General features: G+C 33.7%; 1 protein-coding gene across 4 annotated transcripts in view; it reads right to left on the reverse strand.

Annotated features, from left to right (window-relative positions):
- The window catches only part of LOC146998329 (uncharacterized), a 353123-nt gene extending 329012 nt beyond the window's left edge, over nucleotides 1-24111 (reverse strand). For all 4 annotated transcript variants that reach the window (XR_015040447.1, XR_015040446.1, XR_015040449.1 and 1 more), the window contains exon 1: nucleotides 23929-24111. The gene's annotated coding sequence lies outside the window, so the exon portion shown is untranslated. The remainder of the gene's footprint in view (nucleotides 1-23928) is intronic.
- Between the last annotated feature and the right edge of the window lie 568 nt (nucleotides 24112-24679).

Here is a 24679-nt window from a genome sequence, read left to right on the forward strand (position 1 = left end):
CAAAAACAGAAATTATTCTTAAATCACTTAACACTACTATTAAAACGAAACCGAAACATTTCTATGCTGTATTACAACATTGTTCTTAAAATCAGTTATAAACGAACTTTTAGTAGAATATAAATGTTCAACATCCACTTACCTCAAAAAGTGGAGTAGTTTTTCACCAACCAAATGCATATTTGCGTTGTTACCATGCACTTAGAACAGTCATTATCTTCACTAGCACTCCGGCTAGACTTTTGACCAATAATAAATGATCTTTACTTAATATGTTTCACAAACAATAATCACTTAACACATGGACTGTATTCCTTCACTTTTATTTTATTACTCTAATTATAAATAAAATGTCAGCGATGCGAAATAACTGATACAAAATAAGCGAGCCATTCTACATGGCTGTCACAAACACAATTCTATCAATCAATTATCTTGTTGCCACACATAAAGTTCAAAACTAAAGGAAGAAAAACAAAAGAAATTTACGCTGCTTGCAACAATAAAATGAAGCAAACGATACTCACATAAACATAGTTATTACGTAGTATTGAATTTGTTTCATTGATTGATTTTGTTTGAAAATTGACTTTAATTATCTCATTGAAATTTCTTTTACTGAATTTCTTTTTGCATAATTACAGTTGTTTTACTTTTGTTTTGGCATAATGGTTATATTGAGGTGTCGTTTATAAATTTTCAGAGCTACAAATCATTTAAAAAAATTAATTTCGATGTCTCAACTAACTGGAAGTGAATTGAAATATTAATGATTATGCCAGAAAAAGTGGTGTTATCGGTGTTAGATCCTTCCACCTCTTAAAAAGATTTGCATCTGACAGCGATAATAACAGCTTTTCCTTGTTAAACTGAATACTTCCGTTGTCTATATTTTAGATTTTTTACATAGATTTTATACTTAATTACTTTTCCAAATCTATTCAGATAAATTTAGTAGTTTCAAAAAAGTTATTTAATTATTTTTATAATTTGATTAAATTTCAACTCAATTTTTATAATTTGATTAAATTTCAATTCAGTTTCATTTTTGCCTGTTAGTTTAAATTTTTGACTTAATTTAATGTACACATATATAATTTTTATAAACTATTCTTTTGCTAAAATATATTAAGGAATGCATTTAATTAAAACAAAAGTAAACATGATTTCTAATTCAGAAGTTAAACAACAAAAATCAACGTTATATTTTCAAAATTTTCCCAGGACTAGTTTCGATGGTTTTAACGAACCACCATCCTCAGCTGCAAAACCGCAAGCGTTTTGCAGCTGACGATGGTGGTTCGTAAAACCATCAAAACTAGTCCCGTGAAAATTTTGAAAATATAAAGCTGATTTTTGTTGTTTGACTTCTGAATTAGTATTTGTTCGGCGTGTTATTGTGTCTTAATTAAACATGATTTATTCAAGGAAGTTATTGGACCAAGTTCGTTAGAGGAGACATAGACATAACCGCATAAACCCTAAGCCATATTTCTAACTTTTTTCAAGAATACGATTAAATTCAAACTTGAAAGCCAATACTAAAAGTTAATAATAAATAAAATCCATCTTTCTCTATCATAAACCCAACAGGGCATTTTGCTTAAAATAAACCGTATAGTTTGGCTTTTTTAATTGCAATAAAGCAAGCAAAAACTATCTGTCTAAGGGTATAGATGCCTTCGTGGAGGCCTTTCTAAGGTCAAATGGCTCGTATACACGTTACACATGGGAAAACCACGAAGGCATCCATGCAGTTAGCCCGTTCACCTGGAATCGAGCTGTGTTCGGAATTACCAGTACTCAACTTGTAGAGACATTAGGACTTTTTGGAAGCCAGAGAGATGAAAAATGAGCAAATACCTTCGCCGGGAATCGAACCACGGACCTCTCAATTACGCACTGAGGGTGTAGACCACCACAGCGTGTGAAGGCATGCCAAGAAGGAGGGAGAAATAAAGTATTTTAGTGCTTGATCGCTGGTGGGCGCATAAACAGAATGGAGTAATTTTTCAACTTTAAAATTAGTGGCATTTAATGTGGCGCAATATTTAGTTAAAAATCAAGCATTAATACTCGACAAATTGATAAAAATGAAATAAATTTTAATCGGATCGAAATTAGACAGACCCTAAATTTAATTAATTCAGTGCATATTTAAAAATTATTATGAAGGAAAGGGAAAATCTGCATTAAATCTCACGTGCAAAGGTAACATTTTTTTATTTAGAAATGGCAATTATTCCTGGTTAAACTGCCAATGTGCAAAAGCTAAACTAGGCTGGGCAAAGTTGAGTGGCACGCCAAGAACTAATTGCAAACGCTGCTTAATTTAGCGGACGGAGTTAACATTGGCAAACCTTTTCCAAGTTGCGTGAGGAACAAACCAGAGTAAATTTTGAATAAACTACAAGGAAATTGGAGTAATTTGTGCTAAAGGCAGTAAAGAAACTAAGGTTTTAAAAGACGAGATTAAAAATATAAAATTCATTTTTAAGCGAAGCAGTTATTTTACTCAAAAATTAGAAAACAGATTTCATAAATTAAAACCCAAAAGTATTAATTTTATACTGCTGTTTAAGGAGTCAAAACTAAATATATCCATTGGTTAGAAAAACTGTGTTTATTAACATAGGTACATATGTTATACATCCGATACAAATTTCGTGTAGAGTTTTAAGATAATCTCTTCATTCATAACATTAAAAAGGAATGTACATAAGGCTGCCTTTTTGGAAGAAGTTTCTTAACATAATATCTGAGAATTTTTATTATGTTAAAATGTGTTTATAAGTAATTGTATTTTACTATTTATAACATTAATTTCGTGTTATTATTTTCTATCCTGTTGATTTGGCTTATAATTCTATTAACAACAACTTTTTGGGAGATGTTTGATGTTAATAAGTTTAATAGTTTTAAAATTAAATAAACTTCTTCTGCCAAAAAAACTGTATATTTTGCTATGAAGTGTTTCTTTATCAATAACAATAATATCATCAATGCATCGAAATTTATCTTTAATCAAATTTTCGCTATTTTGCATGAATGTAATTTTTAATGAATAAATAAAGGTTCTAAACAGTGAGGAAAGAATTTGTACCCATTGGGATACTGTTAGCTCGTTGGAAGATTTCATTTTTATTATGGGAATAGTTTTAAATAGGGCGCAGTTAAGAAAAGTGACCCAATTTTCTTGTTTAATAATATTCTTTAAACCAGGAAAAGCTTCGTGTAATATAATTAAGCTAACATAAATTTCTTTGAAAGGTACAGTCGTAAAGATATTTTCGAAATTAGCAATTAAATCTATACATAATTTGTTTTTGATTGTTTAATCACTTTTACATTTTTCTAATGATTTAAAACTAATTTTGATGCTGGCAATGTGTGGATAAATATTTTTTCTCTATAGTGGTAAAGACAACGTCGATAGTTTTCTTCTGGTCTTTGGTTCTACTAGTAATAAAAAAAAAATAAGAAGAATTTTGTGAAATTTTCTTTTGTGAAATTTAAGGCGTAGACTCTCCAATCTTTATTCTCTTCAATTTTTATTCCTTAATCTACTTCAACAATATTTTATAAAAAAAATCTTGTTTCGTTTAAATAACTTAATTATTAGTACAAAGGGGCTTTGTCTCTGAAGGACTGTTTTTTTGTTTGGCGATTTTGCGTTGGTTTCCGATAAATATTCGTTTCACTTTTCAAACTGTTGCCACCAAATATTAGAGTCATGCAATATATTTGAAGAAATTAAATAATGAAAAATCTGCATAAATGTTGTAGAGTCATTAGGATTTTTTTAGAGGCCAGCAAGATGAAAAATTAGCAGATTAATCTTAACCCGTGTTCCTCAATTTCCTGTACATGTGGCGGAGGTGGAAAATCTCGGCCAGGTATATCAGAAAGGGGGAAATTCTCGCCAACAGGTTCCGTCGCCAAATCCCTTGGCGAATTATCTCTCTTCTTTCTAGCGGCGTAAAAGACAAACTGGTTTACATTACGTCTATGGAGCCTTTCCTTCTTTACATAGACTTTCTTTGGCTCTATCTAGGCATTTTCGACATTATAAAACTCACTCACTGTCACGACGTCTTTGCGAACGTTGGTGGAATAACTGCCCGGATAGACTTTTCAACAGGTTCAAAGCAGAAATGGAAGCGCTGACTCATCTCCCCTACATTTCTACCGGGTCGAAGTGAGCGTTTACATTGTCAAAGTAATCGTAGCGGCTCGCTACGAGTTGCTCTGACAAGTGTAAACTGGCCGTTAGGCTTGGTCACTACTAAGGCCAGAAGTGGTAGCCACGTTATTGTGGAAGCACCTAACAGGTGAGCCACCTGTTACCTCTATGAGGGGACGGACAATTACAACCATGCTTTCTGCGAGATTCCAGCCCGGGACTTTCGGTACCGCCGTAGGCTGCCTTAACCACTATACCGTATGAGTGGCAGGAAAGTGATGGAAGTGAAATAAAAATAAAAATGGGCCAGGAAACTGGCTATCATACTTGTACTTTTAAAAACACTGTACATTTTGAGCGTTAATTAAATGGCCCGAATTCGTCCTAAAAATGTATAAACACTCTCTGCAGATAGCTCGTTTTCTCTCTTGAGCCACAACATGATTAGGGATTCGAGCGTATATATAGCCAATTTTTAACCAAAATGTAACCAAAATAAAGTCTACACTTATTATAATTGAAATTCCTAAAATTTATTATAAAAATGAGTTGAACGTTTTGCAGCAAGTAACATTAAAACCAATAATATCAGATATTTAATTGCCTGACCATTTTGTCTGTGAAACATACCTTTCAAAATCTTCAAAAGCAAGGACATGTCATAAACTTCATATCCAAAATTTAAGATTGCAGGTAATATAACTTGAATATTAAATAGTATTTTATTTTCATTCATTCAGCAGAATTCAACTTCGAATTTTACAACAAATGTAGAATTCTTTAAGGATGTACTTATATGGAATAACAAGAAAATATTCTGAGAAGGATTTCATTTCGATATTCTTGAAAGGAATTCGTTTTGAACTTTAACTCCGACATATGCAATTTTTCATCAAAATTACTGATTTGAGGAGTTTTAATTATCCTTTTGTTCTTTAGAAAACTCCTTAGAACATTTTGCTTTCTAACTGTAAATATTTAGAAATTCAGAACGTGAAAGCAGCATGCATTTTCATTTAATATGTTTCTTAAATGTTTTTCTTTTAATTTTAATAATTCATGATATTTTCTGAATTTCCTGACATGAAAGAGAAATTTATGGTGTTCTCAAAATCCTTTTATGTATTTAAATCAAACTGCACTCAGAACTCTTTACAGTAACTTAAAATAAAATTTCAGTTGCTTTTAAAATCTTAAAGGAAGTTTGAGTTTAATTTACAAGACGTAAACTAATATTAGAAATTAATATTGAAGGCATATTATTTTAAGAAAAATTACATATAAACATATTTCTTAAGTTCCACGTTATGAGAATATAAAAACGGTAGTGATAATGTACGTAATAAATTAAAATTTATTAAATTATTCATTAAACGAAGATTACATGTACAGAAAAAAAAATAATAATACTTCCCACATAGCACGAAAACATCTTTAAAATATCCTTATGATGTTGGTCATGGGATATGCACACATCGGTACATCCTAGAATATCCTCCCAACATCCTAAACACATTCTCCGCTGCGCACATCGGGACATCCCAGAATATTCTCCCAACTCCTAAACACATCCTTCCCGAGTGCTTAATGTCACATCACATCCTCAGGACATCCTAACTAAGTCCCATCTACAGCGTACAGGATACTATCAAGATTTGAAGTCCTCCTTACTATATAGTCAGAAAATGCTGGAATATCCCATTTCTTCCTAAATTCATCCTATCGAGTGTTGAATGTCACATTTCAATTTATCCTTAAGACATCCTATTTAGGTCCTATGGAATGTAACCCGGATTTGAAATACTAGTTACTATACGTTCACAGTATCCCTTTATCCTCCTAGATAGACCTTCGTAACTGCTTAATCTCACACGTCAGGATATCCCCAGAATCTTCCTTACATCATTCTACTGAAAGTGTGTAGAGATCTGATGACTTAATTATTTTCGCGGAAACTATTCCTGTGGATACTATGGGACACTAAGAAATGTTAAGAGGATTTATTTAGCTGCTATTTTTTTTTAATTTGACATTTATTAAATAAGTTGTAATATCCAACTTATTAAATAAGTTGTAATATCCAAAAGTGAATGATCAATACAAGTTAATACAATAGAAAATCTTTCTTTTATTTTTAAAATATTAAAAATCTTTTGATTATTTTTACGCATCTAATAGTCCGCAATTGACTTCTTCAATATATTTATAACTGAATTATTTTACAAAATCTCTTTCTAATTTCAGTTAATTTATATTCAAAATTTAACAAGAAAATTAATCATTTATTAATATTTACAGATTTAATTAATTATCCTTGTTTAATAGATGTAAAGAATTTTTAGTCCTTTGGTAAGACTGTTGAGAAATTGTAAAAGGAATTTTTGGGATTATAATTATAATTAACAAATAATAATTTATAATTATACTTTAAAATGGTTTCAGTTTGCTTTCGGTATCCAAGTAGCACACGACGTTGCAAACTGGTCCGAGAGGTCGCAAAGTGGTCGTGGTAACTTTTACGACGTCTGTACAAGATTGGGAAGACGCAAAATATTTGCCGTAGCATCTTGGCAATTTGTCGACGTCTCTGAAACGTCATGATATGACCGCTTTTAGACGTGGTCCTTTTAGCATTTTTTATTCGAGCATTATTTTTAGAATGAAAAGAGACTAAATCTGCTCTTTCAAGAATCTGAAGTCCGCATAAGATTTACTTTACAATGTTTCATTACATTATTTCATCTAAATATATTAATCTAAGGTAGATTCATCTAATGAAATGTAAAATTAATATAAATACTTTTGATTTATTAAATTTAATTAGTACTAAAAATACGTGCGAAATAATTATTTAAAATTTTGTTAAAGTAATTAATACTTAAAATATTTTTTTATAAATATTATAGCAAAATATTTAAAAATGAAACTAATCTATAAAGTAAGTTATTAAGTTATGCATTTTATATACTTTAAAAATTCATATTTCCGAAATGAATGCAAACCACATATTTTCACTACTGAAATATCTTATTTTTGAAGGAAGGACAAATTCACGGCTGTGCAATATATATGGCGGAAAGAGAAGCAGACGTGTACATTATTTACCGGATGCTTACGTATATAAACGAACATCTCGAGATTAACGCGCTTTGGCAAGCTGCCAAATTAGAACAACTGCGCAATTAATTCAGTCTAACAGTTTTTTCAAGTGATTTCGTAAAGATGCCATCTGTAAGGCGTTTGAAAAGACTTACTTCAAGCAATGGCTGATATAAATAATATTGCTTACATTAAAAGTAAATTTAATACACTGTCAATCAAAGAACGCATTGTCAATCTTCTCATTGTTCTGTATCTACTTGCTTCAAGTGTCTTCAGCGAGTGAAATTATCCTGAGAATGCTTAATTTGTGCTTATTTTGTGTGTGAATATCTGCTCTACAAGAAATGCCACAATGCTAATTATGAATGTAATGTTAGCGAAATAGTGTCTCTGTGGTCTATAGTGGCCTGTGGAATACAGTGTTCGTGAAATAGTGTCTCTGTGGTTCGTGAAATAGTGTCTCTGTGGAAATAGTGTCTGTCTCCAATCGCTGTGGTTCCAGGGGTGCAATATTTGGATAAACTTCTAGCTTTGTGCTTCGGTTATAACGCCCTGTTGGCTTTGAGAATTAATTCATATAAAACCAAAAATAACATACAACGGTAAGCCACTTTCGGGGTTTGCTGCAAATGCAATCAATACAAAAGCAACAACAATTCAAGCTTTTATGGTATGTTCATTATTTTCTAAATACAAAAGAAAATTATTGGACCGGTACCAGTACTTAATATGACTGATGATGAATTAGATATGCATAATGTAAGCAATTAATTAATTATTAAAATTAATAATAATGCACATTCTATAGTATATTGTCTTTTGTACAGTATGCAGAAAAGGTAATGAATTTAAACAGTGTATGAAATGCATGATTGAAAAACTTGTGTTAAGGAAACGTTAGCATTACTATGAAATATTGTAATCTAATTATGTGATATTTAATTGTGTAATATTAAAAAACACTAAATATGTTTTATTGATTGCAAATTGCAGTTTTATTACTTTTGGTTTGGTATCTATTCTTCCAAACACTGTGTAATTCGCGTTTTTTTAAATATTGCCGTTATGTATGTTTATTAGATTATCTCAATAAATGAATGTTGGAAATTAGGTTTTTTTTTTTAATTAAATTTAAGTATATTCTATTTTCTTCGCTTACTTTTTATGTGCTTGTGATAACAAAGAAATCCATAATAAATAGAAACAAAACGTTTCATCGTATGCTCTTTACTTTATCGTACACAATATTATTTAAATTATTTCTGTACAGTAACAAAAGGAAAGATATTGATTATAAAAAGTGCATGAAATAATCATTGTAATTTACCACTATTCTAAAATGTAAAAACTGAAAATAAGTGAATATATTAACATGTGATCGAAAGAAATGGTGTTAAGAAACATCAGCTTTACTATAAATGCTGCAATCCATAATTATTGCACTTTTAATTGCTTACTATTTAAAAAACACAAATACTTTTGTATTAATTGGAAATTTTTTAGTTCTGTAACCTTCCTTCTGCTATTTATACTTTCAAATACTATTAGTTAATGTTTTTCTTAAATAGTGCTGTCATGTATGTTGTTTGTTAGGTTATTATTTCATTTTAAATATGAGTATGGGAAGTTATTAGATTTAGGTATATTTTTGATCATATTTATTAACTACTTTAACTGTGTTTCATTTGCATATCTTGGAGATAGAGAGGTTAATGGTTATATTTTTTACTGTGAAACGCGAATAAATTTATACTTCAGGTAAAATACTGATTAAGTTACCTTAAGAACCGCTTTCTAATTTATCATGACAGGCGCAATTTTCAATGTCTCTGAGATTTAAGAGAAATAAATGTGATAATGCTGTTATCAAGATCGCTCTTTTTTTAACCCACATATGTATCTTTACTTTTATTTATGTCTCAATTAGTTTTTTTTTTTACTTAAAACCTACTATTAATATTATATATTTATAATAACCACTTTCATAATTACTCTCACTTAACCTTTTAACTGTCATGCCCGAGATAATCTCGGGCACAGCACTAGTGTTCGAAAATGTCACGCCCGAGTATTACTCGGGGTAATTTTTTTTTTTGAGTGCATCGTATTGTTATACCCGAATATATATCGGGAGACGTTTATTTCGGCTTCATCTCTTTGTCAAACCCGACTGTATCTCGGGAAAAGTTAATGTGCGCTCAGTTCAATAGATGACAGCACTTTACTGAAGATTTCAAAGGTTAGAGGTTATTTGGTTCAAGGTGCATGGGATCTTTTTGTTGTAAAATAGCGTCCAGTTCTTTGAAACGTTATATAGATGATTTAGATTCTTCAACCGAAGATGAAGGATGTGTGTTTGATGAGCAGTATTCATGATACTTCCATGGTCAGCCTCAAAAATAAAAAATGGAGATATACTCAAGCCGAAGATTGTTTCTAATTACGGTCTAACTATGGGTGGTGTAGATCGCTGTGATCAGGAAATATCCTTTCATCCAACAATCCGAAAACGTCAGATAAAATATTATAAAAAGATATTTTTACATTTACTAGACAAGGTACTCTGGAACTCATATTTGCTCTATAAAAATGTAGTTGAGAAACGTATTACATTTTTAGAATTTCGAATCCAAGTTGTAGAAGAGCTTTTACATAAATATGATGATGCAGCTTCTGGACAAAAGAATGTTGGCAGACCACCTACAATAGATAACCCTGCCCGTTTTACTGAACGACATTTTCCTCCTATTCCTGCGAAACGTGAGCCTACAAGACAGTGCAAAGTGTGTTGTTCGAAAAAGGATAAAAATGGGGAAAAGATAAGGAAGGAATCACGATTCTGGTGTAGTGATTGTGGAGTTGGTTTGTGCTTGGAAAAATGTTTCCAGTTGTACCACATAAGACTGAATTACTGAACTACTAATAGGTATTCACTTATATTTATTTATGTTTTAGAAAATAGTTATTTTTTTTTTTTTTCATTTTCAGAAAATAATGCTCCACTAGAAGCGAACTTTGCAACTGCCATGTTGAGTGACAGCTGCCTCAAAGAAAATATGTAGTGGCTACAAAACTTTAAAAATTTTACCCATGTACGTCAAAATATCAGTTTTTAACTACTTAAGTATATTTTATTTTGTACTAAACATTTGGTTTTTGCAATAAAAAAAATTTGACAATTTGTGTACCCAAATCATTAAAATAACTTGACAGTTAAAGGGTTAAGGGGAAAAATGATGAAATCTTAAATAATTAAGACTATTATTAATTATGCATATTTAGTCTAAAGAGAAATTTAAAAACTATAGTTCAAAGTACTGAAAATAATTAAGGCTTTTATTAATTATGCATATTTAGTCTAAACAAAAATTGTATTATCTTCTGGTTTTCAGGAAATGATAAAATATTTAAACATTAGATGAATGCAAAATTTTTAAAAAAGAAGAAAAATATATTAACTATTAAGCTTATTTTTCTGCATAAATCAATGTGTAACACAAGGGCATAATGACGACATTTTCACAACTGTTGCAAAAAGGTGGAATTTTACGAACATTTAGACGTCTTTAAGACATCGTGATACGATGCTTTCACAACCAAAATATTGGGAAAGACGAAGAAATAACAAAGTCTATGCAACAAAAACCTCATCTGAAGGGACGTAAAAAGAAGTCTTTGCAACGGTTGCAAAACAGTGGATGTTCGTGGACATCTGGGCGTATTAAAGACGACATATTGCAACGTTTTTGCAACGACATCAGCGACGAGTTTCCAACGTTATTACGACGTTGCTGTGCTTCTTGGGTATATAAGTGTGCGAGTTAATAAAGTAGTACCTTGGCTATAAAATGTTCAGTTACGCTGTAGGGAAAATCTTCAATAAATCACCAGTATTTTTGCAGGAAACGAGGTTTATTACCCTATTGAAAAAAGCATTTAAAAGTTTGGTAAGCAGAAAGAGATATGGCAGTAAAAAATACTCTCTTACTTAGAAACAACAAGTTAAAAATGTAACTTTTTTCACTTAAGGAAACAATTATAAAGATAATTTCATACAAATGTAACGATCACGTGTTGCGAGAGACGTCGGTGGCTTCGGGTACGTAGTTGCTTGCTTGTGTCGGCATCTACTATCACCAATGTGAAGTGGAGAAGCGCACGAATTTCGCATGCCCTTGATGATGACAATGACCTTGGTGTTTTATCTCGAGTCTGCTTCATGCAAGCGGAATTTCTACAACTAGCGAAAAACAGCTCACGTGCGCTAGGTTCAAGAGTTCCGACTCTTTTCAAATTTGCGAACGTTGAGTGGCTTTCGAATTTGATACACAAATAAATTGAAAATATCAGTTACTTTGTAAAAGCATTAGACGGAAGAATTGTTGTCATAGATAGATAGTTGAGTACAAGATAATAATTATATTCAGGATAATAATATATATTCTTAATAATTCTTTTCTCCTGAACGCGGCATTCCGTTTCCTTTAGATTTTTACCGGTTTTTATATCCAGAAATTAAACGATTATCTAAAAATTTCTCGGGAGTAATAAAATTCTCTCGAATAATTAAATTTTATCGTAATGGACGTAAATAAATGGGTGGAAATAAAACCATAAAGATCCTCTTTCTATTAGTCATAAAACTATTAATATAAATACTTTTCAAATACATGTTATTGTTTATTATTATTTAAGTATTCCGCTCCAAGGCCTTACACGGAAGGGAGGGATATCTTCGTGAAGGACTTTCTATGGGAAATTGGCTCATCTTAACATGTTACACATGGGAAAAGCCCCGCAAATCCCCATACAGCACATTCGCGGGATTTGAGATTCGGACCGAACTACCAATGCACAGGGACTTTACCGCCCCGTCCGCTGGTGGACCTTTATCCCTTTGCGGCACAGTGTGTTCGGTATGGACACACCTAAAAATTTCCTTCTGTACGCACAGAAAATTTGAATGAAAAAGGATTTATAGGTTACTATAAGTTGCTCTGAATCTTCTTTATTTATAGTAGATGGCAGCTCAACACAAACCAGTCCATATATTTTAGCCATGTTTAGTTTTTTAAGACCCTCATTTTTCATTGAAAAAATCCAGTTTTTTAGGGTATAAAAGGAATTGTTTGAAAATAAATTTCTATGTTATTTTTTTTGGCTGTATGCTAATCTCCTTATTCTACATTAGTTTTAAATTTTTACCTTGAAATATTGCCTAAAATCGAACGGTGAACCCTAGATTGTGCCCAGACCGGACTCACCGATAATCTAGGATGACTGAGAGTCTGTATTGTTTGTTTCTCCGCATCTCATCGGTCAGTTCATTGACAAAAATGCTCGTTTCAGCACTCTTTTCTAAGCTCTATTCCCAATCAGTGTTCCCACATTGGGCACACCCACAGAATTAAAAGATAAGTGCTATCTTCACAAAATTTTACTTGTGTACTCCTCTAGGCCTAATTAGACTGCCTACTTTTTTTTTTTTAAATCAAAACTCCAACTTTAAAAGGTAGCGTGTTGAAAAGGGTTAAATACAGGATGTGAATGAAAATAATTTTTTGTTTTATTTTTCATTAAGCTATCAATTCCGACTAATGTTAAGGCATATTTTTAAAATGCAGCCTGTAAAAAGTTTGAATCTAAATTCTTTGAAAGACAAAACTACATTCTCATAATATACAGCACCTCTCAAAACGATCTAAGCAAATTTTATTTCAGATAAAATCACCCAGTGTGGAAAATTATTTCCAGCAATTTTGCATTTATTTCCGGCAAGCTGAAGTATATCTTCTCAGAATTACTGCGATGGGAGGATTGCACATTTCGCAATGAAGCAACAGCGTTAAACACTTTCTCTTAATCATGTGGCATTAATGGAAATATATCAAACATAAGATTTACAATTAAAAATAGCAACAATAAATGAAATAGAAATTGCTATTTGGAGACAATACTCCTAAATATCAATATCAGACAAAAACTTTGAACAATTTGTAAATCCGTTAGCCTACGTTCTCGACAGTGTCTGCAATAGTATTGTCCCCAGTTATATCAGATACATTAATTTAAAAAACCTTTTACATCTTTCAGCTTTAATGCAGATTATAAAACGTAGACATGTACTAATAAATACTTTTTATAATCATTCACACACTGAATATCATTTTAGGAAGACAAACTCCCTGCTTATTTCATTCCACTTAACTTCAGTTTGCAATACATAAATTAGGGATTATTATTGATATTACACTGGTGTGCAAAAATTAAGGACGAAGTCGAAAAATTAGCATATCAGCTGAACGAAGAGGCAGAGCGGACAGAAAGACCAATCAGGAGATTAAGTAAGGTGATGTACGGTAGCACATGCGCAGATATGCGAGTAGATGTAATGGGGGAGTGTCTGAGTAGTATAAAGCATGTTGTCGGTGTAAGATCAGTATTTCTGGCAAAGGGATTGCACGCCTTATAGCAGTCAAAATCACACCGAGTCGCTGCCCCAGCGAGAAATGGCGAATAATCAATCTGTTAGACGACATCTGGATGCTTTTACCCGAGGTCGAATCATTGGGAAGTTGGAGGAAGGCCGCAGTGTGACAAGTGTGGCTGCAGAGTTCGGAATTGCTCACAGCATCGTTTCGCGGCTTTGGAGACAATTTCAAACTACAGGAACAGCTATCCGGGGGTTTAGTAGTGGTCGTCCACGAGGATCCACACCCGCAGATGACCGGTATAATGCCTTACAGGCCAGAAGAAACAGGCGGCAGACAGCGGGAGAAATCGCTAGACATACAACACATGCGACTGGACGACCGATATCGCGTTTTACCGTGGCCAGAAGACTGCACGGTGGTGGTCTGTTTGCACGACGCCCTGTACGGTGTGTACCTCTAACGCCTGCCCATCGGAGAAGGCGTTCTTTGTGGTGCCGGGAACACCGGAGTTGGAGAGACAATGAATGGGGACGAGTACTCTTTACAGATGAGAGCAGAATCAGTCTGAGTAGCGATTCTCATCGCATACTCATCTAGAGAGAGCGGGGAAGCCGCAATCATCCCTCGAACATCATTGAAAGAGACAGGTATGGAGGTGGCGGTGTTCTCGTTTGGGGAGGCATCATGCTTGGTAGTCGTACAGACCTTCACATCTTCGACGCAGGTTCAGTCAACGGGACCCGTTATTGTAACGAGATTCTTTTTCCATATGTGTGTCTTTTTAGAGGCGCTATGGGTCCGCAGTTCCTTTTCATGGACGACAATGCACCATGTCATCGCACAGTAGCTGCCGAACAGCTCTTAGAGAGTGAGGATATTGAACGTATGAATTGGCCAGCACGATCTCCGGATGTCAATCCCATCAAACATGTATGGGATTTTCTAGGCAGACGCTTGGCAGCTCGTACCTTACCACCAGTAACGATTCCGGAGCTTCGATTGGCGCTGCAAGACGAATGGGCAGCAATGCCTCAACAACTCATTGACACCCTCATTCTTAGCATGGACAGACGCTGTGAAACCTGCCTATCAGTCAGGGGAGATCATATCCCCTATTAAAGACCGGATGTTTCTTGCTGGACACCCATCACAGGGATGTTTCGGCCTTCAGTCGCATTGCGCTCCATACTACTTTTTCAATAAAGCTTCTTTTTATCCCTCTGATTTCTCTTTTAGTAAGTGTTGCTTACATTACTCATGTCCTTACGTATTGTGGATCTTACGGTATTAAATGTGTTGATTTGGAAAGGTTTTGTACAAAGTTATATTGAAAAAACCGTCTCGTCCTTAATTTTTGCACACCAGTGTATGCAATATCGTAACTAGCTATCTTTATGCCATTTCTTCTTCTTCTTCACCAAATTTTTGGTGTTTATATTTAAATTCAGATCATGACATCTCATTGGAAATCACCTATAGAAAATATTTCATAAAGAGTTTGTGGGAATTCATTTAATTATTCTAACATTTAATTATATTTTTGAAATAACCTTTCCTATTATTGTCGTTTTTCAACCTACGCCGCTTTCCTGCCAGAATATTAATGTGCTTATTCGAATGAGGTAGAAAAAAGTTAGCATTTCAGGAAAGGTTTTAGATAGTAAATAGAGATAAGAGAGGAGAAGATTCTTTCTGAGAGAGAGAGATCTGAGAAGATTCTGCCACCAGAAGGCCTTGTTGCCATTTTTAATTTACTAGTGATTATATTTCTGTAGCGTTGAAGTTTCTAGCCATCTAGCTTGTTTACGCCGACTTTTAGGAGTTAGAGCCAGCCTGCGCGTTATGTGAAAGGCCGTTATGTTAACTTTATTCTAGTTGTATTTTAAGTTACTTATCACATTTCGAGTTAAGCCAGAAGTGTTGGCTTTTGTAAGCACGAGTCGGTACCGCCTATGAAAGAAATTGCGTTAGTAAAGGCTTTTTTACGAACCTCTCTGTACTTTGCACTTACTTAAGAACTTTACTTAAGAACCGAGAATAATTCCTCACGCAGTCTTCTAGCGTCTCCTTAGTTTATGCTTGCTAATAATAAGACACGCTATAAGCTCTAATGTGCAAAATTTATAAAGTATTACTCCTCTTAGGAACAATCTAGTGAAATAATTATTTATTGTAGGCACTCAGTGGGTACGACGACAGCACCTATGTTTACTAACAATGATATGAAAATTCCAACTCCAACAAGAAAAAATGGGCTGATGCTAAGGAGGTCTACGAATAAACGGATGAAAAGCATTGCTAATGTATTTTGTTGAAAAACGAAATTAATAGAAATTAAAAAAGACTTCAGTTTGTTGAAAAAAAAACGTTATCGTTAAAATACATAACGAAAATTTCCTTTTAATTGAAATCATTGAAAATGTAGATTAAAAATTCAGACGTTTCAAGAAAAATTACTTGATCATCTTTCCATAAATTTATTTTAATTGAGCAAATGTATTATTAATTGCGCAAAATTAAGTATTCGTACATTCTTATAAAGCTGGCTAAAGTTACATGCAGAATAAATATAAGAATAAATCTATTTTTGAATTCATGCCAGCTATATAAGTATAAAACCCATTTTTGAATTCATGAAATTTTTCTGAGAGTTCCAAGACTCAGATGTCCAGAGATTTGAACCAGAAATACATGAAATATGACTGCGTACTGATGAACCTAATAGTTACATAGTACCTGCCGTAAAAGGCAGTCATTTGAAAAAAAAATTGCATCGATGATTGAAGATGCACTGTGCAATTATAAAATGCATTACGAAAGGTTAGCATTAAACTTCTTTTGATAATTCTATGTTCTTTTCGTTTGATTCGCATGTAAAATTTCAAACCGAAGCAAATGTAAATACGATTACCTGTGATGACTCAAACGTATACAAGGCGTCTTTGAACCCATTTAGGGTACCCACCCTAACCACTGCACCACAAAGGCACGCTAGAAAGGCGGGAGAAATACCTTATAAAATAAGAACTCGAAGGAAATAATTTTTTAATTTAGATCCTGAAAGTTTCAGAAACTGTATTTAGTTCCCTCCCTACTAAGCTGGTTAAGTATTGGATTCTTAAATACGTACAAATAAACCACGTAATTATTCCTCTTATTTAATAATGCAGCAAGTCTTTCTCAAGACGTTTCTTTCCGTCCTTCATACCTTAAAATGTTTTCAGAAACTGGATTTGGGGTAGAGTAGATTTTAAGGTACCCCTTGTATTATGGCGAAGTTGTTGTTTGATTTATCGCCAAGTTGTTGTTTCATTTATGGTAGCCTGAGTAGTTGAATGTTGGAAACCCTATTCTGACGTAATAGGGTACATGATTCTGGGAAATTTTGAATCATGGGATGTTTTGTAAGCGTTTTTGTGGTGTGTGTTAAAACCGTTTAGATGGATTTGAATGGGTTTGTAGAAAGAAAGGTTCAGATGGTCACTATATGAAGCGTTCGATCAGAAAGAGTACCTGGTTTGAAAAATGTCATTTGAGTACGATTGATATTTTGATTTTTACTTGGCTCTGGGTGTACGAAGCGAACTCGAAAATCATGGTAAGTGAATATTTGCTTTTGGTAGTGCTTAAATGTATAACATGTTTTTCCTTTTTTATGTTATTTTATTGTTTGGTTTAAAATGTATTTTATTGAGATTATGTATTTTTTGTTTGCCTATATTGTAGACTTTGGTGCTCCTTTGACTTTTTAAGTGAAAATATATCGATGTGTACATGGAAAAAGTAAAGGGAGTGCGATATGCAAGTTTGTGCAATTCTGGGATTTTGTGAAAATAGGTCGACGTGTACATGGATAAAGTTAAAAGAGTGCGCAATGCCATTTTTGTGCAATTCGGGGATTTTCTTAAGTGAAAATAGGTCGACGTGTACATGGATAAAGTCAAAGGAGTGTGCAATGCCTTTTTTTGTGCAATTCGGGGTGGTTTAGTGAAAATAAGTCGATGTGTACCATGGATACCAGGTTTGTGCAATTGTTTGTCTTGTTATTTTGGCTTTGTGTAGCGGCGATTTTTGGAGCAAAAATCGCCGCTTCGCAAGCCAAAATAATGAGTCAAAGAATTGCACAAAATCGGTATCCATGTACCGCCAAAAATCGCCAAGTTTCGCCAAGGGGTACCCTAAACTATACTTTTACCTAGATTTGCAAGCAACTGAAGCAAATAAGAATAAAATGATAAGAAAAAATCTGAAACATATCAGATTTTATATTACGCATAAACAGGTATTTTGTTCTTCATTTACATACACATACACGTTTCGAGAGCATTTGGGCTAATGTTCCTTTAGGATAAAAATATTTAAAAACAGCCTAACTTTCGAATTGCCGATAGACAGTCTCGTACGCTGAAGATAAAAACGTTTTTACTATAGTGCTACCATTGCTCACTTTGAAATCGTCGAGTTAATCAAAAAGTCGTTAAATTTTTACAAAATTTGAAATACCCACAAAATATTTAAAACAGATACTGTTTTGCACAGGCACTACACTATAATTCAATAAACTCAGGAACAATGGACTGTATTATATCTCACTTTAATTCTCATTAATTTACATAGTTCATGGCCACTCGAAGCCACGAATTCTCTCACACGCTCTTAGCTCACAATCTCAAGTCACAAACTCCAAGAGCTCAAGACGCATGCGGCGACTCTAGTAATGAAATGCGCGCGCAGGCGCAACATACCGCTCGCCTTGACATGATGTAATCATTCAAAATTAGATCTTACAATAAAAAATTACACAGAGTGACAATACGAAATACAGGTAAATAATTGTAAATATCAAATAATAACATCAAAAAAATCAAACTACTATAATAAGAAAATACAATAATTAATAACAAACATACTTTTTGTTTAATTTGGCATAGGTAAAAGACAAATTTTATTAATTGATCTTTTAAAAATGCCTCCTTTCGTTTTCACTGAAACTACTCTAACCTTATTGTCTTTACCTAAGAATATCTCTACGATTCTGCCAAGAGGCCAGTTACATACAGGAACATTATCAGTCTTTAAAATTACCATAGTTCCAACCTTGACATTGTCTTTTTCAAAGAACCATTTAGTTCTTCCTTGCATTGCACTCAAATAGTTATTTCTCCAATACTTCCAAATTGTTTGTACTATTTTAGTCAATTTTTGCCAGCTCTTTAATCTATTATCGTTAACGTTTAAAATATTAGGTTCTGCAATAGCCGTGATAGGTCTGCTATCAGGAAGTGGCCTGGTGTCAAGATATCAAAATCCTCTGGTTCGGATGATAAAGGTTGCAAGGGCCTAGAATTCAAAATGCCTTCAATTTGAGCAATTACTGTAAGAAACTCCTCATAGGTTAGTTTGAAATTGCCTACTACGCGTTTCAAATGAAACTTAACAGATTTGACACCTGCCTCCCAAAGACCTCCATGATTGGGAGCTCTAGGGGGAATGAACGACCAATCAATACTCTCACTCGATAAATAATTACCTAATTCATCATCTGGTTTGCTGACTAGCCTATTCAATTTCTTTAATTCTGCGTTACTACCAACAAAATTGGTTGCGTTATCTGAAAATATGCGAGCACACTTGCCTCTCCTGCTGAAAAATCGCTTTAAGGTTGCAATAAATGCTTGACTAGACAGGTCTGTTACCAACTCAAGATGACAAGCTTTGGTAACAAAACAAACGAAAATGCACACATACACCTTGTTAAGGCGACCTTTTCTCTGATGTGGGTATTTTATAAAATAAGGACCAAAAAAATCAACTCCAACACAATTGAATGGAAAATTCGGGCTGACTCTTTCTTGAGGGAGTTGACCCATAAGTTGTTGACAGGGCACTGGTTTTGCTTTGAAACATACGACACACTCATGTACTATTTTTCTACAAGTGTTGCGCCCGTTTAAGGGCCAAAACCCTTGTCTAACAATAGACAGTAAGGACCAATATGCATGTATTTCTTATGAAACATCACAATAATTAGATTAGTCAACTTATGATTCTTTGGTAAGATTATAGGAAATTTTCTATCAAAATTCAACTTACAATTAGCTAATCTGCCTCCAACTCTTAAAATTCCATATTGATCTAAAAATGGAAAAACACTTCTTACCTTGCTATCTGGAGGTACCTTACCCTCCTTTTCAAGGCTTGAAATTTCTTTTTTAAATTCATTATCTTGAATTAGCTTAATCAGCTTAAGTTCAGCTAATTTTAATTCTGAGCTCTGAAGAGGACCTGAAACCTTGTCCTTCTCCTTGCAGTTGTTTACAAACCTAAAAATAAAACTTAAAATACGAATAATTTTAGTGTAATTGTTACTTAAATTTAAGAAATCCTCAATGAAAGGGTTAGCTTTCACATTAAGAAAAATATTAGAGTCACTAAGGATTTTAAGTTCGTCTGGAAAGTCCTTCACAATGACTTCCACCGGAATCTCTCTATTTGGGTAGTCGTCGTATCTCAGGAACAGAGGGCCTTTCCACCACATATCATTTTGTAGAAGTTTACTGGGATCCAAACCTCGGGATATAAGGTCACTCGGATTCTCCTTTGATGACACATGACGCCATTGATGACCATTAGTCGACTCTTGAATTGTTGCCACTCGATTTGCAACGATTGCAAATGTCTTCAACTGGTAAGGCTCCTTTTGTATCCATGAAAGCACGATCATGGAGTCACTCCACAGATAAACGTTGTTCACAGAAATCTCTAATGCAGATATTACTCTAACCATCAACCTTGCAAGTAGGACTGCCGCACAAAGCTCCAGTCTCGGAATAGTAACTCGTTTAATAGGCGAGACTCTGGATTTACTCGTCACTAGCCTTGTCTTCACTTCTCCATCTCTCGAACGTCACTTGCAATATATGGTTGCTCCGTATGCTACCTCAGAGGCATCTGCAAATCCAAGAAGTTCCACATAGTCTACTTCTGCAATAAGAATAAACCTTTCAATTTCTATTTTACTTAAAACTTCCAGTTCAGTAGAGAACTTCTTCCATTCATCAGCTTCCTTTTTTGGTAGTGGTTCATCCCAATTCAGCTTTAACAACCACAACCGTTGGAGGAATATTTTGGCTTTACTTATGATTGGCACTAGTAAACCAATCGGGTCAAACAATCTTGCAATTGTGGACAATATTTGTCGTTTGGTAACAACTATGTCATTATCGAGTTTCACTCTAAAACAGAAACAGTCTCTTCTAGACCTCCAAGACACTCCAAGTGTTGTAGATTCTGCTTCATTAGGAAAGGAATAGGAGTGATCTTCTTCCGCAAGTTCAGCATGATTACTGCACCACTTGTGCAGTGTCATTCCTGCACTCTTCAGTATTGCAGTTAACTGAGATTTAAGTTCCTTAGCTGTACTCAAAGATTCCGCTCCACTAAGCACATCATCCATATAAAAATTTTTAAGTAAGACTGGCGCAGCTAACGGAAATTTTGGACCTTCATCAATCGACAATTGTTTAAGAGTTCTCATAGCTAAGTATGGCGCACTAACTGTACCGTAAGTCACAGTATTAAGCTCGTAGATTTTCACAGGTGCATCATTTTCTTTTTTCCACAGGATTCGCTGCAAGCATCTCTGTTCAGGGTTAATTTTAATCATTCTATACATTCTTCTAATATCCGCCGTAAATGCGAATGGGTACTTTCTAAATCTAAGCATGATTGAAAAGAGATCATCTTGAATAACCCCTCCATTACGTTGTAAAGAATTTAGCGAAATTCCATTTGATGTTAAACACGATGCATTAAACACTGTTCTCAATTTAGTTGTTGTTTTTTGAGGTCGGTATATCCCATGATGTGGCATATAATACACTACCCTAGGCTCATTTTTCTCTTTAACCTCAGTCATATGCCCTAGCTCTTCATATTCCTTTAAAAAATCCTGATACAGACTCAAATATTCAGGGTCTTTAACTAATCTTTTCCATAGGGAATTTAATCTCTCAAGGGCAACATCCTTTGAATTTCCTAAGCAAATAGGATCTTCCTTTAGTGGCATTGTTACAATGTATCTCCCTTCTTCATCCCGCTTATGAGTTTGCACATAATGTTCTTCACATATTGCTGTTTCTTTATTTTTTGGAATGGCTATTTCAACATTCTCTATTTCCCAAAATTTTCTCATTGTTTGTTCTAAGTCATTAGATGTTTTCATTAACCCACAATGTACGCGGCTCTGTTCTTCTGATGTAACGCTTCCCGACACTATAAACCCGAACACGCTGTTTTGTAAAATAATACTCGAGTTTTCATAGCGAATTTGTTCAGATTTTAATATCTCAAAGAAAACCTCAGCTCCTAAAAGCATCTCTATACGTTCTGGAACATTAAAATTTTTATCCGCTAATTTTATGTTACAAAAATCCTGCATTTTAATATCAATTTTCCTTGAAGGAATCAAATCTTGTGTGATTTTTGGTACTACTAATAAGTCTAAGTGTCTCACGTAACTTTTATCTTTATTGCTAATCCATGGCGAAACTCTTTTTCGAATTGTAAACAAGGAATCATTTAATCCGGAAATCGCAATGTTTACCTTCTCATAATCAAAGTTGAATTTATTCGCACAGTCTCTGCTTATGAACGATGAAGTACTGCCGCCATCAAGTAATGTTTTGACTGGATGTAGCTTACCCATACCATCACTAATAAAGCAAATAGCCGTGCTCAAAAGAACACTTTTTTTGGATCTGTTTACACTAGTCGCTGTAAGTAGAGTATTACCGCTGTTAGGCAGAAAGTCTGGCGCTAGGGGGGAAAGCACACTGGAACTACTCGCTGTTTCGTTTTTATTTTTTTCCTTCTCTTTCGATGATTTATTTTCTACTGGAAAATGCAATGTCATGTGGTGTCTTTTCCCACAAACGGAACACGAAAACTTTGATTTGCAGTTTTTGACGGAATGGTTTAATGCTAGGCAATTAAAGCATAATTTATGACTTTTGATGATTTCAACCCGATCATTCACCGTTTGTTTCAAGAAATTTGGGCATTTTGCCAAAAAATGATTTTCTTCACAAAGAACACACTTTAATCCTTTTACATCGGCAAGGTATACCTTTGAAACATTTTTCAACGTTTTGTAATTGTTGCGAGATTTTTGAAAACTGTCCACGCTTGCGGCAAGGGACTTTCCGCGAGATGTGAAAAATAAATCTGCTTCCTTAGCCATTTGTTGAGGCGGAAACCAACTTTCAGCTTGCCTTATAGAAATATGGGCTGACGTTTCTCGATCTAATGTTTCAAACAATTTGTCTGATATTATTAACTGCTTCAGAGTTTCAAAATCAGACACTTTCCTCAATTTTAAGTAATATTCGAAATTTGTGGTTAATCGCGACACGAACTGCACATGGGACTCATTTAGGCGTTGAGCCTTTTTAAAGTTTTCTAAAACAATTTGTGGTGTAGGTTCGAATTCTTTTAGAATAATAGCTTTTACTTTTTCATAGTCACTTAGCTCCTCATCTCTAATATACACGATAATGATCGAAGCCCGTTCCCCTAACAAGTTTAACAATATTTCCGCTTTAGATTTCTCAGGCACATTTTTTGTCGCGAAAGCTCTTTCTAAAGACGAGAAAAAATAACTCCAGTTTTCAGGTTTACTCGGAACCTTCAATGTTAGTGTTCTTATACTTTTAATAAGAGAATCTAAGGAATCGGAACTTTCTCCTTTATTTTCGTTTTGATCGTTATTAACACTTTTGGTTTCAGCTCGCAATCGAGCAATTTCCAGTTCTGTTTTACATCTCTCTAATTTAATTTGTTCTAACTGTAATACTTTAGCTTCTTCAGATTTACGATGCTCTACTATGGAATTACCCAACTCTATTACCGAATTTGGATCGGATTTAAAAGCTTCACTACTTTTAATCGCTAAATTTAAATCTGTAACAGTTATCTTTTCACTTAATTCTATATTCACTTCTAAAGCCAATAGCTTTAAATCCTCTTTAAGTGCACCTTTTATCAACATTATACTCTTAATGAAATAACACAAGATAATAAGTAATTCTTCTCAATTACTTAAACACAGTAACACAGTATATAAATACTATAAATTTTCTCAAAACTCTTACACAGTATCTCAAAATAACAAAATGGCACTTTATTCTTAAATCGAAACTACTGACTTACTTGTTACTTGTATATAACTCATAATCCATAGATCTCTGGCCCATGACGGACCACGATGTTTTGCACAGGCACTACACTAGAATTCAATAAACTCAGGAACAATGGACTGTATTATATCTCACTTTAATTCTCATTAATTTACATAGTTCATGGCCACTCGAAGCCACGAATTCTCTCACACGCTCTTAGCTCACAATCTCAAGTCACAAACTCCAAGAGCTCAAGACGCATGCGCCGACGCTAGTAATGAAATGCGCGCGCAGGCGCAACAGATACCTTTACAATTTCCTTATCAGTCTTGTGCACTGGAAATAAAAATGTTTATTTCTCGTACTGTGTAGATGTAGATTACAATTGTACTGTACAGATTATTGCGGGAAATAGATAAGCATTATATGAAAACCGAAAGATGACTGAATATGATACAATTAAGAAACAAAAGTCTTTCATTATTTAATCATATATATGAAACATTCGTATATACGCATATATATATATATATATATATGTGGCAAAAAATTTATCATAATTAATCAGAAATCAATAACACAAACAAACAAATACACATACATTCTTCTTTATATATATATAGATTTTGTAAAATTTACAAATTTTTTATTTACAAATTCTACGATTTGAAAGCGAGCAGCACTTCTCGGAATGAAGCATTTTTATCTCCAATGAGCGTGACTGTTGCCACTTGCAAAAATGAATGTGAAAGTTAGTGTTTTCATAGTTTTTAATTAATATC

The sequence above is a fragment of the Stegodyphus dumicola genome, chromosome 3 (genome assembly GCF_044657685.1).
Source record: "Stegodyphus dumicola isolate Sdum_Otavi_A_Nest chromosome 3, ASM4465768v1".
Taxonomy (NCBI): domain Eukaryota; kingdom Metazoa; phylum Arthropoda; class Arachnida; order Araneae; family Eresidae; genus Stegodyphus; species Stegodyphus dumicola.